Source organism: Octodon degus, unplaced genomic scaffold (genome assembly GCF_000260255.1).
Source record: "Octodon degus isolate 3935 unplaced genomic scaffold, OctDeg1.0 scaffold00085, whole genome shotgun sequence".
Lineage (NCBI taxonomy): Eukaryota > Metazoa > Chordata > Mammalia > Rodentia > Octodontidae > Octodon > Octodon degus.
The window spans coordinates 7,679,981-7,699,980 of record NW_004524661.1 but is presented as its reverse complement, the minus strand read 5'-3'; the positions used below and the strand labels follow the sequence as shown (position 1 = coordinate 7,699,980).

The 20,000-nt window shown below is 37.3% G+C and overlaps 1 pseudogene; it reads left to right on the top strand.

Moving 5' to 3' along the window:
* Positions 1-12,658: 12,658 nt before the first annotated feature.
* Positions 12,659-12,813, top strand: LOC111818281 (annotated as a pseudogene).
* Positions 12,814-20,000: the final 7,187 nt, after the last annotated feature.

Sequence of the window (20,000 nt, the reverse complement as noted above, 5' to 3'; positions counted from 1 at the left end):
TAATGAGTCCAAAAGTGACATATGACTGATGTTATTGTTTGCAAATTATTGTACTGCCAGTGAAGGTAACTATTAAAGACAATCAAATACAGCCCGGCTGTATAGTGAAATCATTACTTTTTGAAAATATCTGGTGATTTATTCAAAAGCTTCTGCATTATGAAAGGCTAAAGAATTTAAAGATGCCCCAATATAATCCAAAGAGGTTATGACCTCATAGATTAAATGGAATTGTGAGTTTTTATTCCCATGGTGACAGAACCTTGAAGAAGACACACACTTGCCAGTACATGGTCAGCTGTATAGGATTAAAACAAGAGCTGGAAGACTGAGCATGGTGGTGCCTGCTTATAATCGCAGCTCTTGGGAGGCTGAAAACAGGAGAATCACTATGAGTCTAATATGTGTAGTGAGACCTTGTAGGCCCTGTACTAAACACAAACAACAAACAGACAAACAAAAAAAGTAAGAGCTGGATTTATATAACATTTGGAATGCTGTGATCTTCTTTATCAAATAGACTACTGACACCATAGATTGACTTCTGTTGGAAATATTAGCTTGTAATAATACACATGTTTATGACAAAATTATGAAACATATTTGCTTTATTAGTATCTTACTCTCCAAATATTTGTTAAGGGAAGATTCTGTTTGCCTGGGCTACAGATCCCTCAGTCTCTGTGCTTATAGTATATACAGATTCCTCACTATAATATTCTCTTACCACTCTCCCTTTCCTCTCCCTGATACCCTGCGTTACTAGAACAACCCAGCAAGCATGATGGTAGTCAACTTTAAAAATGGTGTGAGGTTTTCAGATATCTATTACTGGTATAAATGAGCTTTTATTTGAGGTTTGTCAAGTCTGAGTGTCTTGACTTATCAAAAGATTAAATAAATAAATACCTTCAATTCTCCAGTTCACCTGCTCATTGGAATGATTAATGGCATATTTCAATTTTCAGTTTTCTAAGGGTGCTCTTTCATTGTTCCCTCCCCTATCACAATGCTGAGTTTGTATTCAAATGTTTCATTTTGTGCATTTCACACTGTCAGGCTGAAGAAATACCAATAAGTGTGTTAGGTTTAGATAATCGAAAATTCCCTTTACTCAGCTTCTTCATCTATATTTATCTGTCTGGCTGTGAAATCTATTCCAAGAGTATTCATCTACCACCCAAATCTATTCACCAAGCATCAAGACGCATCAGTGAGATGGAATAATGCCATTTAATTAGTCTTTGATATACAGCTTAATTAGGTCTTAATAAGGGGTAGTGCATCCTAAAATCAATTATCTTGGTCTTTTTAATAAGAGCAACTAATTAGTAGGAAAATCACCACAGTTCTCTTTTTATCCCGAAGCTTTCCATGGTGCTAAGAAGAAGGTTATGAAGGAAAAAAATACCCTGTACAGTATTTGGAAGAAATGTCAAACTGAACCTAAAAGGATATACTCAAAATAGTTGCAATAGGTTAGAAATATTTTATAGATAATACAATGCTACCAATTCAGCATCTTTAAATATTTCACAATATTTTTGTCCATGCAACAGAGAAAAGATGTTTTTCACTCTGTGTGTAGCTCTTCCCTTAGTATTAATGATGTGTCCCTGACAGAGGTAAGACTACTGTGACTATAGCTCCAGCGGTCAGGGGACCATATTAATGCCATCTATTAAAAAGGTGCCTCTTTTTGATCCTGCTTAAGAAGTACCCTTCCCTTATGAACTACTAAGTACAGTTATATACAAGTAGTGTGTGTTCTACATCTTAAAGGTCTTTCTCTTTGAATTGTGTTTCTTCCACAAGAATCATTCTTATTAGCTATAAAATCATAATGCTTATTCATTTATATAACACATACCAATGTGACTCCAATTTCCATTACAAATTTAAGTCCTGCATAAGGTATCAGACTTGTGATATGATTAAAACAGGCAAGCTCCTAGGTCTCCTTGAACCCACATTTTAGTAAGTTTAAATATAAAGGAAATGCATACTGAAACAGATATATAGAATAAGAGAATTTCCAATGGCAGTGGCTACCGTATGTACAAGCAATTATAGTAGTATATTGTGTGAGAGAGTGATTGGAGACAGAAGATAAATTTCCAAGAAGAACAGGACAAGGTCTCTGATTCCCTGGGTCAGGTCAAGACCTGTAGAAAGCTCAAAGTAAAAACACTGCGACAGGAAACTACTTAATATATTTTCAATAAATTTGAACAGTGTGAGAGTGGCAATGTGGCTGGATATGAGCAACAAGAGAGAGGGTTAGAAACATGGTCCCCTGTCACATAGATCTCAGAACAATCCAGGTCGGGTCTGCTCAGCTGTGAAAAAGAATTTAGATGATATTGAGGGATATAGAGATAGAGATTGTGTGTGTGAGAGATTTCAACTTTTCTGAATGTATGTACATTTTCATAATTGAATTATTGATAAAGGAAATTGATCTGATTATTAAAATGGCCAAAGTAGATCCAAGCATTGGTGTTAGTAGTTTAAATGAACATTTTAGTGGGAAAAATTGAGAAAGGCACCTTTCCTTCAAATTAAAACATTTGTTAAAAAATAATGTCAATTGATGTAGCCCCTCTGGACAAAGAACCTCTGACAATATTCTGTTGCATTAAGAGGAAATTCCAAGTTGTTTGCATATGCAAGTGAGTCCAACATTTTGGCCTTGTTGGGCGGCATTGAACAAAGGGCACAAAGTTCTGAGGACACAAATAAAATGCATAACTATTTAATGTATACAACTAGACAAACTCCGTGTTGCAAACTCCCTCTTTTACACGTATTGGTTATTATAACATTAAGAGAAGAGGTCAAAGCATCAGTGGGCCACAAGTTCGACATGCTGCAAAACCCTGCTGGTGAAAGAGAAACTTACTACGGGGAGAGTGACCTTGAGAAGTCTGTCATGAGTTAGATGCATCCTCATGGTGGCGAGGCAGCCTCATTGACTGGAACTGTATCATGCTCCTTTACTTATGAAATGAGGCAGCAATGCAGCTTTATGTGACACATTCTAAATTAGGCATGCTCGAGGAGGGAGGACACAATGGGGAAGGCTTACTCAGGCTTAGCTTAGTTCCCACCAGACAGTTCTTTGCTTCAGCATGTGACCAGCTTCTAGGAGAACCCTTCAAAGAGAGGATTAATTGCAGCTCCTTGATGCTGACTCTGTGCTGGGTGGGAATATGCACTTCATAAAAGACACAACAACAGAGCCTTGTTGAAGAGCTCGGTTATCAAGCTCAAAAAGGTGCGGGTCGTAGACTTTGCGTGTGGCCCCATATGCAATCATCATAGTCATGGATAATTGCTACTTAGTGAAAACAACTTTGTGATAAGGAGAACACCTATGCCAGGCCAAGGAAGCACATGAAAACATTTCTTTGGTACCTAAAGATCTAAGCAGCCTCTTCCTTTGCCTACTTTGTGGTATACAATTAAATGATACCCTGAGTTTGACGATGGTTATAGGTGTACAACTCTGTTAATGATCTAAGATGTATTCAATCTTGCATTTGAAGTTTGTAGATTGTGTGGCATGCAAGTTTTTAGTTCAATAAAGTTGTTTCATTACTTAAAAATAATAGCGATAATAAAAGCGTGAATGAATACAGGCACAATTTGGGCATAAGTCCGACTTGAGGAGTCCTTACCCAGCTGTCTCTCACTGAACTTATTCTGTATTTTTACCAGAAACCATGTAAGGGAGTATGACTTCTTTTATAAAACTCTGTCTTAGTTACTCCTCTTTCATTGCTGGGACAAATACCCGAAACTCAAAATTAGGGAAGGAAAGGTTTACTTAGCCTACAGTTGCTGGAGGTTTCATAGTTTAAAACAGCCTGAAGTACATAGCAAGACCTTGAAGCCTTATTTGCTCAGGAGAGAGGGTCAGTGCCTCTGTCTTCCCCAAACATCTCCTCTCTGCCTGAGTGGGCCTCAATTGCACATACCGCCGCCCTGTACTACAGGGTCTGGAGAAGAGGCTGGGGTGCCACCTTATCCAGGATGACCTGCTCCACACCTCAGAGAGATCTTAGGTCTGGTGGAGGATGGGGTGGAGCGCATGCTGCCAGTTTAATGCTTGTGTGTCTCTCTGGCCCTGCCCCTCGAGCCCCGCCCTGGTCATCTGGCCCCACTCCTGGAGCCCCACCTCGGTCCTCCAGCCCCTCCCTCGAGCCCTGTCCTGGTCCTCTGGACCCTCCCCTCAAGCTACACGCTGCTCCATGACTCACATGAGGCTTTGGGGGGACAATGAGACACAAACCATGACAAACTCATTTGATCCTCCCTGGAAGATTGAAGGAAAAAAAAAAAATTGCCAACTATCATAAAGCGTGTTAAGCCATAAAGGAAGTGCTATGGTTTTAGTGTGTTACTCCAAATTCAAAAGCTTGGATGATAAAGATGCACAGGGGTATCCTTGGTCAGCCTCCCCTTGCCACCTATATTTGTGGCTGCATCTTTTCGTCTTGCCTTCTCACAACAGTCATTGATCTTAGTACACAACCCCTATTTAATGAGTCTTACTTGCTCTGTGACTCTGTTTCACCCCTTCAATATGTTAGACTTACGTCTGGGAGGAAGGAATTATTCTGAAAGTCAGTCTTCTTCATGAGGCCTAGAAAATGGTTGCCTTCCTTTGATAGCTAATCCTTGCTCAAATGTTGATCCTGGTAGTTCAATTCCTGGCTTAACACCTGGGTGAGAGTAGCTGTTAGGAAGAAGGAAAACGCTAGTGTGAAACACATTGCTTTGGGGGTACCATGGAATAGAAGATCAAATTTTCTGACCTCCTTTAATCCAAACACAATGAGATTTGGGGAGAGTAGGTAAGGAGATTTAGCAGGGCGGAGCAGATGATTAATTATGATATGAAATGGAAGGAAGTTCCACACGTTTCTAAGGAAAAGATTGAATTGAACACAAACTTTCAAAAGAAGTTATGTAAGGAACATAAGCAAAAGAAAAGGACCTGGGGACAATTTTTTAATGTAGTTTAAAAATTAATGAATGAAGTTTACGACAAGAAGGCTTGGATTATTCAGAACCTGCTTATATAAGTAACAGAAATCTCCTCCAAATTCAACCCTAGTACAAAGCTCAATTTCATGCAGCTTTGGCTAATGTATGGGCGGATCAGTGGATGAATGTGTGGATGAACTGTTACATCAATAAAGACAGACTCCTGATAGAATGACTGAGGATCACTTTTGACCCTAAAATACTGACACTGGTATGTTTTAGATAGGAAAATCAGAATTTCCCTTCATCATTGTGGCTCTATGCTGGAAGCAGATTTATATTGAAAGTCTTCCAACTTACATGTCAGACAAGCTGGTGAAATGTCATGTTTGCACTGTCCAGAAGAAGCCAAAGAAGGGGTAATGCTGGAACTAAGGAATCCACACATAGGCATGGCCTAGGGAGCCTTGGCTCCAGTGGTAAGGATGTGCAGGTCTTGGCTTGACTCAGGTCTTCACTGTTGGCTCTGGGTGACTCTCCCTTTTGTTTCAGAGCATCAGCTCTATGCTCAATAAGGCCACCATAATGGCTTGTTTCAGACCTGTTATCACTTCAATACAAGATTTCATGCTCATCTATAGCCAAACCACCCTGAATGTGCCTTATCTCCTCTGCTCTCAGAAGCTAAGCAGAGTCAGGCTTTGGTTACCACTTGGATGGGAAGATTTCATGATCCCTAGGTTATCTTTTTATTTGGGTGTCTGAGCTTTGATAATAGGTAGGTGATGCATTAAAGAATCAGCTGCAAAATTCCAGATTCTGGTTGCTTCTTTGCCTTGTTTTCTAGCCTGAGTGTACATCTTAGGATCTCTTGCCTCTGTTTCCTGAGAGACTGTGAGAAAGAATGGGACAATTTAACAAAAGAATTCAGAATAATGTTCAGTGATAATAAGCCCTGTAATGGTGGTTGTCCTTATTTTAAAATGATAAAGAATAGTTGCCTTCTCTTTTGTATTACTATATTTTATAACTGAACATAATGTTAAGGATTTGGATCCTATGGCTCTTCGCATCTCTTGTAAAATGCATTTTACTCTTCTATTATATTTCTTTATAAATTGAACTCTTTTGATATTATTTTCAATGCCCACATAAACCTTGAATGTTAGCACATATCTGTGCTTTCACTGTAACCTTCCTTTCCACCCCCATGTGTTTTAAAAACTGTATGCTTCAGTATTGTGTTTCCCCACACTTCAGTGAGTAAACACATCTGAATAGCATTCACAAATCTAAGCAACTAACTAAATAGTTTTAGGTATCTGTTTTGTCCTCTTTGGATTCACAATAGCATGATTTGATGCAAGAGTAAAATTGGTATTGATTACAGCAATGATAGAAAGCATGAGAGATGTCTCCGCCAGAGGTTTATTTCTCCTCTTAGTAGAGATCTATGAGGATTGAAGGCAAAGTGAATCTCCTTCCATATATGGCTCTCATTCCTATATGTTTCGTGGAGCCATTTATGGCTTCTTTTGCTATTCTCTTAAACTGATTCCTTATTCAGCAAATAGAACCAAGATACAATTAACCTTGTGAATAGTTCTTTGGGGGGGGACATATTTAGATTTGATTGGGTCTCAGTTGGGTCACTCTCATTGACCTGAAGGGCAAAAAAAGAGCATGCTGGCTGCTTTAGGGTAAGTAATATTGAATTAAATCTCTTCAGAGACTAGTTTAAAGCCTGGAAAAGTCTTCTGGCTTAAACAGTAAGAGATAATTGGAGTGCCTTGTGGTATCAAGCATTTGAGTGCAAATTAATATTTTGGTGTGATTGCTTGCTGTATGTTTTTAAAGGATTCCCATTGAAAGTCTGTTTAGTTTATACACAAGCCTCTCAGTTATCTATTGAGAACAGTTGCAAGTAGCAGTTACAGTACTAATTACTGGATGGACATTCTTTCAGAATGCTAAAATCAGGTTATGTTTTTATGGCACTTTAAACAAGTATTACATGAGTTGGGGTATTCTAAAAGTTAAATGCTCTCTGAAGACGTAGATTTAATTGAAGTTCCATAGAGTACTCTTTTCAGTTTTCACTTGTTCTGTGACAAATTTTTTATTTTCCTGAAGAATGACTCAAAAAAATTGAGGTTTAAAGAACAGGTATATGAAGGGCAAGAGGGACACTAATGTAAAGGGAACATAATCTTTTGAATCCCCAACTCAAATTGGGATAGCTCATTTAGAATCTTTCAGCCCCATGGAATCACCCCATTTTTCTTTCCTGTGCCCTGAGTCTATTAACTGCATTAACAGTTTCAATTTTTTTTGGGGGGGGAGGTTACCGGGGATTGAACTCAGGACCCTGCACTTGCCAGGCAAGTGCTTATTCTACTGTGCTATCTCCCCTGGCCTTGGTTTCAATTTTTTAAGAAACAAAGTTTTCTATTCATTTTCCTGACACCTCAACAGATATTTTAACTTTAAAATATTTGTTTGTCAAGGTCATTCTCTAGGCATGAGAAGTCTAAGTCCACTAATTCTCTCATGTCTTACATTAAAACCTAGCAGCTTAGGCTTTGAACTTGTAGAAGTGGCATAGTTGATCCTCAGTTGTGTTATCCATTTAGTATTGTAGATTCTATGCCTAGGACATGTGGCCTTGTCTCTTAATTACTTTTTTGCTGCTGAAACAAAGTACTCAACGCTCACAATTTAAAAGAGGAAAAGTTTATTTTAGCTCACAGCTTGCAGAGGCTTCAGTCCGCAGTCTATCTCTGAGGCTGTGCAGGTTGGCAGAGCCATGGTAGAGGAGAAACAGCCTATGGCAGAGTAGCAGGCAGATAGGCTTCTTCCACCAGCCTTTCTTTCACCTTTTCCTTAGTATTCTATCCAGGCTGCAAGGGCTTTGGTTGGGACCACTCATACCCTGGGCGGGCCTTGCATTAGCCACACCCAAAATTATGCTAAATCAATTTAGTTGTCACATACACTTAATCCTGGTTTCACATACTTTAGATCCAGTCACTTCCAAAAAGCCTCACTATTATGGTTTTTGTCTAGTTGTCCCTCCAAAGCTGCAGGTAAGTCATGGGGCAGACTTACTTCTACAGTTCATAATTAACTCATGATCCACTGGAATTATGTGTCTGAATGCTGCCAGAATCATGGGTCTGAGTACTGCTGGGATTACAGGTATGAGTGCTGCTGGGATTATGGGTGTGAGTACTATTCCCAGCCTGGGACAGATGGCCTGAATGCAATTTCAGGGAGACAGACTTGCTTTCTGTTGCCATTGTTGCTGCTACTCCTCCATTTTTCTCTTGCTCTTTGCCCCCTCCATGAAAGGTTGCTCTCTGCCATGTGCCACTCTGCTTTGGAGCCAGCTGAGTATGGACTGAAACCTCCAGTAAATGTGAGCTAAGTAAACCTTTCCTTCCTTTGTTTTGGGTATTGGGTATTTGTCCCAGCGATGAGAGAAGAGTAACTGAGACACCCATCTGTGAGTTCATGAGGCTATATAGCGTTACCTGGATGCCAGCCATAATACAGCCTCAGTTGACTTTAAAATGCTTGAGATAAGCAACTTATCTAAATATAGGGAAAATACAAATTTAATATTGAGCATGTTTAAGCCAATGTCTATAATATAGCATACCCACTACATTAATTATATTTGATGTCCTCAAAGCCTTATAATATTTAAAAGTAATTTCTTTTATAATAATGTTTTAAAATATACAATGACTGTTGCGGATTCTCAACAAATCATAAATTAAGTTAGTGATGCATAGTCAAATAAATTCCAAAATACAATTAGGGATGATATTTACCAATTAATATTTATTAACATGTCAAATATGAGTGGATGTTACTTCTTTTAACATGATGTGTAATACAGCCTCTAAAAAAATAGAAGCATCTAGAGACTGTAAGGAAGGCTTAAAAGACCCTCTTGCACCACAGCAAATAAAGACTTATCTCTACCACTGCTGCTCCTTCAGAAATGGATCCTTTTTCTCAAGCTTTGGGCTTCACCTAAATTGTTCCCTCTGTTGAAATTTTCTATTTTGGTAACAAACAAACATTCATCCCAGTGGTTATTCTTACTTAGCTAACAAAGTCCAATTAAAATGTTAACTGGTACTTTACTCTGATGCTTTCCTTAACCTTTTCTTTTAAGAAGAATAAATTGCTTTATATTACAACTTATCTCTTAGTGAATGAATGAATGAATTTGTATTTAGACTGAGAGGAGAATCTTGAGGTTATAGTTTACATTTAGGTTTGGCATCCCTATGCACAATGAGAGCAGACAGATCAATGGAAAGCAAAATATGGAACATATGTCCAATGGAATTGCAATGTATGTAGAGTATTACACATGCAAAAGTATGAACGAATCTTGAAAACAGGGTACTAAGTGCCATAAGCCAGTCACGTACACACACAAACATCACCCCAAATACCATATTGTTCCATTTATTGAGGCGTCTATAAAAGTCAGACTCATGGACACAGAGAGTCTTGGCTAAGTAGAGGCTAGAGGTGGGGAAAGTGGGGAGTCATTAAATGAGCGTCCAGTTGGAGTTTTGTAAGATGAAGGAGTTACTGACCTCTGTTTGTATACAATGTGAATACACTTAATACTACTGGTCTGCAAGCTTAAAAAGTAGTTCAAATGGTAAATTATATATCCTGGACACAGCTTGAAAAGGTTCATATTATTGAGTCCTTATTTTACTTCTAAGTTTGTGCTATATACAAGAATATTTATACAGCAGATTCTTCTCTTGTTTTTATCACTTTTCCAATATAGTAGAAAAAATAATTGAAAAGCTATGATATTATGAACTTTTAGTTTTTAAAACCACATTTTTAAATTACAAAAAAAGTCATTTAAACCTATATGACAAAAAAAGTCTTATGTGGTTTTCCAAATTCATACATAAGTGAAACATCAATAAATATTTATTTTGGGGTAATGATCTAGCTGACAATAACAAGAACTGCTATGCTCCTTTTATTTTTACCTCTAAACTATGAAAACCTTTGTTTTATGACGTTGTTGCAATGCGTGTTCAACCTACCTTTTGGAGACATGTCATTTATAACTTGCATAGTTCCCACATTCTTTTCCCATGAACACTTCAAATATTTGACTTATCAGCAATGTGATTAAAATATAAATGCAAGCTAGCATTTTAGTAGTGCCGTAGTATCTAATTACAAAGGTTCAACCAGATAATTTGAAATATGCTCAAGTAGGCTGGGGAGATAGCTCTAAGCACCTGCCTGAGAAGTGCAGGACTTGGGTTTGAGCCCTGGTGTCACATGCTGTGCTGTCCCTGAAACCCTGGGTGCACCATGCCGGCCACTGAAACCAGGCCTGGTGGTGCTTGCCTGTAATCCCAGCGCTAGGGAGGCTGAGACAGGAGGATCAGTACAGTTCTGAACTGTGTAGTGAGATCCTGTACCAAACAAATAAATAGATTTCTAAAAAAATAAAATATGCTCAAGTATTCGTTAAAAATAATACATAGAAAACATTTTCAAAAAGAATTCTAAGATACTATGGAAATACAAAGTGAAAAACCTTAATTCATAAAACAGTGTGAGGAGAGTTACAGCTATATGCAAAGATTTTCTAATAGAACACAAATTAACATAGATTTCAAAGTGATACTAGAATAGAAAGCAATTCTGTTAAAAAAAAAAAAAAAAAGAATGAAGAAAGCATCAGAGAAAAATAACAGCCAACATTTTAATTGGACTTTGTTAGCTAAGTATGAAAAGCTACTGGAATGAATGCTGTGTGTTTCCCAGATAGAAAATTCCAACAGAGGGAACAGCTTAGGCAAAGCCCAAAACTTGAGAAAAAGGAACCACATCTGAAAGAGCAGCAGTGGGAGGGTAGCTGGAGAGGGGACCAGGAGGGTACAGTGGGGACAACTTCCGATAGACCTTGAATTCTGAATACAATCCAGTATTATTAAATGATAGAGAGAAGTTTGGTCACATTTGTGTTTTCGAGGTCTACTGAGAATAAAATATAAAGGGGCAGATATTTGAGCAGTGCGGGTACTCCTCCTCACTGCAAGGCTAGATGACTCTAGGTTGGCTGTACAAGGTCACTGAGTTTTATTGGATCACTTTGGTCTTGTTTTGTGCTTTGATCACTCTTCTTACCCTGATCATGGAAGCAGCGTGGAGAAGATACAGTCTACCTACCCTATAAGAGGCAAGAGTCTAATTGGAAAGAACCGATCGAATGGGAGGTCATGGAGAAGCAGGGGGACAGAAACCAGAATTTATTGGACCACCTTCCATCACCACGTCTTGCAACAAGAGCAACCTTTAATGTGTCAGTTTCATGAACCATTAGATGTTGAATTTTCTGTTGCTTATAATGAAAAAAAGGCAACTCGATAGGCACATTGTAGTTAATAATCAATAATTTCTAAGGACTTTACTTATGTCAGGGGTCCTTAAAAACTCATGTGAAATATAGAGTCTTAATCTTTAGCCACAGAAACTTCATCTTGAAGGGAGGAGGAGAAAGACAGAGTTCTATGCTTTAAAGAAGCACCCTCAACTATTCTGTTTGTAGTCCATACATTGCTTCATGGAGAAATAGTAAGGTAATAGTGGCCTTCTTACTGTTTTAGAATTGAGCAGAAGCTCTGATGATAGAATATTTTGGACTGATATTAAAATCAAATAAAAAGCATCTTGAATTCATGTCTTAATCATTTATGTTTTCAATTTTGACTTCCCTCATACACAGACCATCATTCTGCTTCCAAGAGGGGCTTGGAGGGCTGACCGAATAACTCAGCTGATTAAAGCACCTGCAAGCAGGCACAGAGGCCAGGGGTTCATCCCCTGGCTTGCTGTGCCTTCCCCGCCCCCGGGGCATGCTGAGATGGCAATTGAGACTGGGTGTGGTGGTGTGCACCAGTAATCCCAGCGCTTGGGAGGCTATAAGCAGACGGATCACTATGAGTCTGGTCTAGTAGTGTGACCCTGAATGCCCTATAGACTCTTTCCTAAAAATAAAAAAAAAAAAGGAGCTTGGGAAAATTAAATAAATTGACACCAACATTCTAAATTATAAAAATCACCCATATTTATTTGATATAATAAGCTAAGTCTTAAGCATCAGTTTTGGTAATTTTTAAAGAATAATGTTTTAGTCTACCATGAGAGTTACAACTTCACTTGAACCAGAATACACAAGTCAGTGAACTAGAACATTCTTTCCTCAACTAACAAAATTGTAATTTATTTGTAATTCACAGGAGAAAAAAATGCAAAGTAAGAGTGAAGAAATGAATTGCGGAAGAATAAGGGAAACCACTGAGCATTTATTATATCAACTATTAAATCTACTGAGAAAGATACAAAAATTATTTTTCTAGAAATTCCACTTCACTAATTTCATTTTGTTAATTTGCTGATTTCATGAATGAATAATAGTTATGTTTTAGAAATTGAACGAGGAATAAAAATTAAATAAGCACTACATAACATAGTTACAGCCTGGAAGAAAAGTTCAAATTATATTCAATGATATTGTATTAGTTATTTGGGGGTTAAAAAGCAGGACTTTATATGTACAGGATAATTTTGCATCTTCTAAAGGCATTTGAAGTTGGGTTAAATGTTTACTTGGCAGGGACAATGCCAGGATCCTGAAGGTGGTTTTCCCAGAGTGAGGTGTATCTGTTGCACTCTGTGCTGACCCTGTGATACCCCCCAATGTGAGAAAGTGAAGTGAATAATTTGTGATAGAGGGGACTCTGTTTGTGCTCTTTTTAAATATAATAAATAAATAAATAAATAAATAAATAAACAAGCCTGTATGAAATGAGTGTCTAGGGTTGTAGTTTATCAGGCAAAAATCAGAAGCCTAAGGAAACAGTAGTGAGCAAAGGGGAGTTACATGATTCTTAAATCATCTCAAGCGCTGGAATTTACCTCAGAAATAATAATCACTTCAATGGAGGACAACATTCAAAGCAATTTGTTTCCAGTGGCCCTCTTTCCTTTCCCAATTTTTTTCTTACTTCCTTTCTGTTTCTCTCTCTCTTTCTTCTTCCTTCCTTCCTTTTTTCCTTCCTTTCTTCCTTCTTTTGTTCTTTTTTTGACCTGTGGTACTGGGAAATGAATTTGGGCCTTTCCACCAAAGCTGCATTCTAGCCCTTCTTTTTTTAGTGGGGCCTGTGAGGTCACCAAATGGCCCAGGATGTTTTTCAGCTTGGTATCTTCCATCCTTCTAGAGTACTAAGTGTGTCCCAACATGGCCAACTTTCAAAGATTTCCTGACAGAAGGTCATTTACACAGTGTGCTGGGCATTCTGCATTCTATTAACATCTCTCCATTTACTAGTGACTAGTATTAGGCCACTGAGCCTCTTTACACCAGTTTCCTCATTTATAAAAGGATGGTGAATTTATTGCATAAGGTACTGTAAATGCTTTTCTGTTCTTTAGTGTATGTAGATCCAGATATCAATATGATGCTACTATCTTAGTGACAAAAGCATCCTCCTTGTTTTTTTTTTTTTTTTTTTTTTTTTTTTTTTTTCCTTCTTTGGATAATATGTCTTTCCGTTTGGTGATTTTGAGTAACTTTTTATCATTTGATGTTACAGATGTATCACTTTTCAGCAATCTTTGGTGTTTCTTGGTGTAATTTTTGTCATGTTTCTTACTTTTGGGACTTGGTTCATGTTCTTGGCTTACAGTTTTTATCAAATTTGGAACATGTTGGCAGTTAGTTTTCTACACTTATTCTAGCTGCATTAGTTTTCATCTAGTTAAAGGTATGTCATAGTTCATAAATTTAAAAAAATTTAATCAGCTAATTATTTATTTATTCGGTTTAGGGTCTTGCTATGCAACTTGGACTCAAAGTGATCCTCCTGTCTCAGCCTCCTCAGTGCTGGGATTACAGGCATGTGACACTATGCCTAGTCTGGTGGCTACCTCAACAAAGGGACAGCATGAGGTAGCAGGGATTGAACACGTGTCCTTGTACTTGCCAGGCAGGCACTTAGAGCACTAAGCTATTCCCCAGCCATAAATTTTATACTAATTATAAAATGTACACTATATAGTTTGTCATAGCTCTATTGATCTGTTTCTTAAGTTCACTGAAAATTTTATCTGTAGTACTCAAACTGTGTCTATTACAATCCATTATACTTTCTATGCCAGATATTATATTTTTCAGTCTCAAATTTTGATATAGGTTCATGTTTTCTTTCATCTTTCTACTTTGTCCTTCAGCATATAGTGAAAAAAAAATACTTTATGTCCTCATCTTCTAATTAGAATAGCTGTATCAATTTCAGATGTTAATTTTTCTCATTATTATCGGTCATACTTTATTGCTTTTAGGTTTCCTGTCAAGATCTTTCAGTCAGACACTGAATGCAACCACGTAAAACACTCAATAATTTTGTACTTCTATAAATATCTGTGAGGTTGGTTCTGAGATGCAGATAAGTCGCTGAAGAACTTCTCGCCCCTTTCATAGCATTTTTATAAAGATAACTTAAGCAAACTAGCAAGATCATGGTCCTATTCATCTAGTATTAATTATTCTTCCCGAGAGACATGAACTCTTTTGAGTATCTAATTCTTTGTGAACTTCTCTTTTTTTAGATTCTCTGGTAAGAGGAGGCACTTTCCTTCTGTAAGTGAATACTGGATATTGTTCTCCTTGATACGTTTGGGATTTTTTTCCCCTGACTAGAGCTGAGTTTTCTGCATTTACACATGGATCAGAATTCTGCCAAACACCCAAGGGATCCTTGCTTCATATGCAGGGCCTTTGTCCCCGTGCCGTGCTCTTGAGCAGCACTCTCTCTTGCCAACTCCATCTTGTTCAGTCTGCTCAGACTTTGGATAAGATCCATGATTCAGAGCCACAGTTGACCTTGGCTTGAGTGCCTTGTTTTGTAGTCTATGGTCCAGGAAACTTTTCAAGCAATGATCAGGCCCACCTGACTTGATGGAAGTACTTCCCTTGTTTTCTGGTTTCCAGTGCCTCAAAACCAAGTATTCACACATACTTTATTTTTTGTCTTATGTTTCTCTGTAAAGGGTAAGCCTGGTGTCTCTTATCCTATCTCAGCTGAGGGCAGAAGTAACTCAGGATTATTATTGTTATGATTATTATATATGTGTTTAGCTGTTATAGGGTCTCACTATGTACCCCAACTCACAGTGATCTTTGTGTTTGTAGCCTCCCCAGCGCTGGGATTACAGGCATGCGACACCATACCTAGACTCCGTGGCTGGCTCAGCCCACCCTGGGGTGGGACTGGGTGCAGCCTGTGGTGCCAGGGTTTGAACTGCGGTCTCTGAGCTTCCCTAAGCTAGCTTAAGCAGGCACTTAGTCAGCTGAACTATCTTGCCGGCCCTGTAGATTATTTTTATAATATTAAAAGATTTTTTCACACATAGCATGACAGCATGTACTTTCATATTTCATATTCCTAAAATGATGATAAATATTCCTACATTCAAGTACTGAAGTGAGACGCTCTCAGAAAGGATCTATTAGCTAGATAATTTCTGTAGAGTGTTGCTCCTCCACTATTTGGTTTCTTGTCTGAGACTACTTCTTAGTAAGAAGGGCATGTATTTTGGGAATGTTAGCTAAATATTTAGTATGTTTTTCATGTGCCTTGCTGGTATTTGGAGTTAGATGGCTTATATTCTAATTTCTCAAATAACTCATTTCTGATATATCTAAGGAGTATCTGCTTTAGTTTAACAACTGCCATTAGGTACTAGAAGAATTTTGAAACAGTGAGAACATCTTTTTGAAAAATAAAATATATTTTAATGAAGAATAATGGTAATTAATAAAACAGTTATGTTAAATTAGTCAGAAAATTCATTTTCTAAATTTTCACAAAATACTTTTATTATACCTTATTTAAATATATTTGCTTAAACTGGTAAAATTTATAATTAAGTTGGCGATGCTGTTATATTTTTTCTCTTGTCCATGTGTGTATATTTATGTTAATTGCTCATTGGTAAGATGTCAAAAATACATGTGTATACATTTTAAAATGTAAGAACCCCCATATATTTATTTTCACATTTCCACTTCATCCTTTAGAGTCTAGTAACTCAACTTATTTTATCATACTTGTATATGATATTTATTTCTTTAATTTCCTCTTCTTTGATTCATTGTTTGCTTATATGCATATTTCTACTGAATATTTCTATAAATTAGAATTTTTTTTCAAATATTCTTTTTTATGTATTTGGTACAGGGTCTCATTACACAGTGTGGACTCGTAGTGATCCTCCTGTTTTCAGCCTGTTTACATCTGTAAACCCTGTGCTGGGTTCACAGATGTGTGCTACCAGGGCTGGTCTCGGTTGTTGGCTCAACATACCCTGGGGCAGGACTGGCACAGCATGTGGTCCTGGGGATCCGAACCCTGGTCCCTGTGTTTGCTTATGCAGGTGCTTAGTTTACTGAGCTACCTCACCAGCCCAAATTAGAATTTTAGAGAACATACAACAGATAGTGTTTTATTATGGTTATAATTTCCAAATTGCTTTCCACAAATAATTGAGTCTTATAGTTTTGATTATAATGTATACAAAATTATATAACAATATAAGGATTACTGCTTTGATCTTCCTGGACTTGCATGAAAATATTTACTTGAGATGTAGTCAAACCACACAGAAAAATCAACTCTAAATTTTAGTTGCTTATTATTATTAATAATACATATATAAGGATAAAGTGTCAATTACTAATTTAGAACTACTCAACTAAATTAGCAGTTTAAATAATAACTATCCTTGGGGCTGGTGAAATGGTTCAGTGGTCTAAAGCACCTACTTAGAACAAGCTTAGCAAAGCACGGGGACCACGGTTCAATCCCCCAGCACCACATGCCAGCCAGCCCCGCCCCCTGGTGGGCTGAGCTGGCCACACACACACACACACACACACACACACACACACAAATAAATAAAATTTAAAGAAAATAATAATAATAACTATCCATTATGAATCCATAATTATATACAATTAGCTTATTATGAAATGAATGTATGAGTCTTCCATGTCAGTGTCTTAAGAGATAGCATGAGAATATTTACCTTTACAAATAGATTTCTGTGCCAGCGATCTGTAGTAAATGTTGTATTACTTCTGTTTTATGTTAAAAGCTAATCTCATAAACAGTTTTCTCCATTTGGAGATATTAGTTCTCTAAGTAAGTGGATTTCTACATACAGCTCTTTCCATATTTGTAAGTGTCAGGGGAAATAATCAGAATTAGATAAAATTATATTGTGAACTCTCAAGGAAGGAAGCGTGTAGGAACAGAGTGAGCAGTGTTAATGTAATACAAGGACAGTCTCCTGACTAGCCTCTTTGGATGTGTGAAATAAATCAAGGCTATCTTGAGAGCAGTCATTATTGACCATAATGTACACAAAGTAGGCCAAGAAAAACTCATAATACTACTGTAGATTCTTCAGGGATGGATAGGCAGAAAGCCTTTTTATTAGTATTACCAAGTTATCCTACTATCGTATAGACAGCACCCTCAGGCAAAATGCTTTTATTTGCATCTGTTACTCTGATTGTCAATCATGGGAATAGTAAATAGAGAGATGAAATATACCCATTTGCCCTCTTTCAGTGTACCACCAAGAGTGATGCAGATAATAATGTGAGGAAAATGCGGTTGTTGTAATTTATTGGACATGTTACGGTAAAGTTTCCTATGGGCACGGAATGAAATAAACCAACAGTCTGCCTTTTTCTAGTCATGAAAGAAGTGAGTAACTTGATCCTATTATTTTAATGAGGGCATATTAAACTTTAGCTCTTCCTCCTGATCTACACACCTTGTTGTTGTTGTTGTTATTGTCGTTGTTGTTTTCTGGTGCTACTTCTGAGGAACCACCCATGAAATCATCACAAAGGTCTTTTGTTTGAAAGCTAGCATGAAATATATCAATATGGGGGCTTCAGAGTTAGAGCAACAATTTAAGAAACTTACCAGTGTATTCATTAAAGTTGATATCTTTTGAGGATTTTGTTACTCTGGGGCTGTGTTTATAGAAGGTTACTTCAGTGTTAAAGATACTATTTTTTCTCTACTGAATGGGCCAGCTGCCTCAAGTATACTGTTCAAGTTTCAGTAAGAATCTCATGGCAACTCAACACCCACAAAGAAACATTCAGAAACTGGGTTATGTAACTTTCTGTTACATAATCAAATCAGTGATCAGCTTCCCATTATTTCCTGAGTTTTAAATGATAATAAACATATTTATTTAACTGAAAACAAATTAAAAGCTAACATGATCAGTATCATCTCATTTTGTAAATGAAGTGACCTACATTACTCAAAAGATAATTTAATGTGCAATTTATTAATCTAAGAAATTTTATGAAAACCAGTTTGGTGTATGGGTTCTAACCATTTAGTGGAAACTTATTACAGTAGTAGATCTTGGAGTAAAAAACCACTTAAACACAGTCTGACGCTACTATGATACTTATTTTGTTATTTATGCAGGTTATTAGGAAACACCTAGCTCATCTATAAGTCAATAAAAAATTAGTCAAGCCAGAAATTATTAAGCATATTCATACTTCCTGTATCAGTTAGGGAAACAAAATACTATTTACTTGAATAAGCTTCATAATCTTTAGCATACTTAGTACTAAGATGCTGGGATCATCCAGGTGTACCATGAAATTCATCCTCATCAATGAAATCAATTAAATGAGAATGTTTAGGTGTAGGTTTAGGTGAACTGATTCCACTCTTTCCTAAAAAGAAGCATTTTGTACTCAGTAGAAACAGAGATGTCCGCTACTCATCATTTCCCCCCAAGATCCTCTTGTGAATTTCGCATCGCCAATGTTTTACTACCAGGGCATATTGTGTCTCTGTATCCAAAGAAACTTTTTCAGACACCAGTGGTCTACAGTCAGAAGAAATTCAAAGGGAGCCTTCAAGGCATCGTGCATCGAGGTGAACCTTGTAAGTTGTTTTTCAACTGTTAGAAACATCATTCATTTTCTTACAGACTTTCACTTAGTGAATTTTTATTAGAAGTCTGACTTTCCATGTTCCTCTATAATGTCTGGAATTAAGCAATAGTGCACCATTCACACAGTTCGCAAACAGTCACAAGTGTACCCTTTTACAAGGAGCTTAGAGCCATGGCCCCCATGTACAGCATAGTTGGGTAGGTGAAATACATTTCAGCCTGGACAGATATTAATATGAATGCAATAAGGCCTCCACACTTCCATAACTAATTTTAGTCATGAAAATGGAACTTGGCAGTGATTAAAACAAAGAATATTCCAGGCTTGCTGTGCTGGCCCTGCCCCCAGAGGATGCGGAGACAGCAATTGAGACTGGGCGTGGTGGTGAATGCCTGTAATCCCAGCTCTTGGGAGGCTGTATACAGGGGGATCACAATGAGTCCAATCTAGTAGTGAGACCCTGAACACCCTGGAGACCTTTCCCAAAAAACAAAAAAAAACATTGTATTTCAGAACTGAAGTAATACTTTGTCACAAACTACCACAGTTTGAATTCTCTGCTCTTCTTAATATCTAGAGGATAATTGGTAGCAATTAAGTAAACTGTTGGATCATATGAATTTACTTTCAAAAAAAGAAACATATTTATAATTCTGATGATAGGGAAGAAAAGCTTGATTTCATAGTGGAAGATAAATTCAAGGGAAACTTTGCCTAAGATAGACACAGATTATGGATTGACCTAAACTTGACTTCTGCCGATATGGGTTGACAGAATTAATAATTGTAACTTGGATTTCTGGAGTGACAGTCAGTGGAATAGAGCTGAATGAAAACTATAACGCAATTGTAGAGCTATGTTTGATTTGGTTATAAAGTGCTTATACTTTTCATCCTTAAATATGTAAATGTCTTCCCTGGACTTCTTCCATTTTTTTTT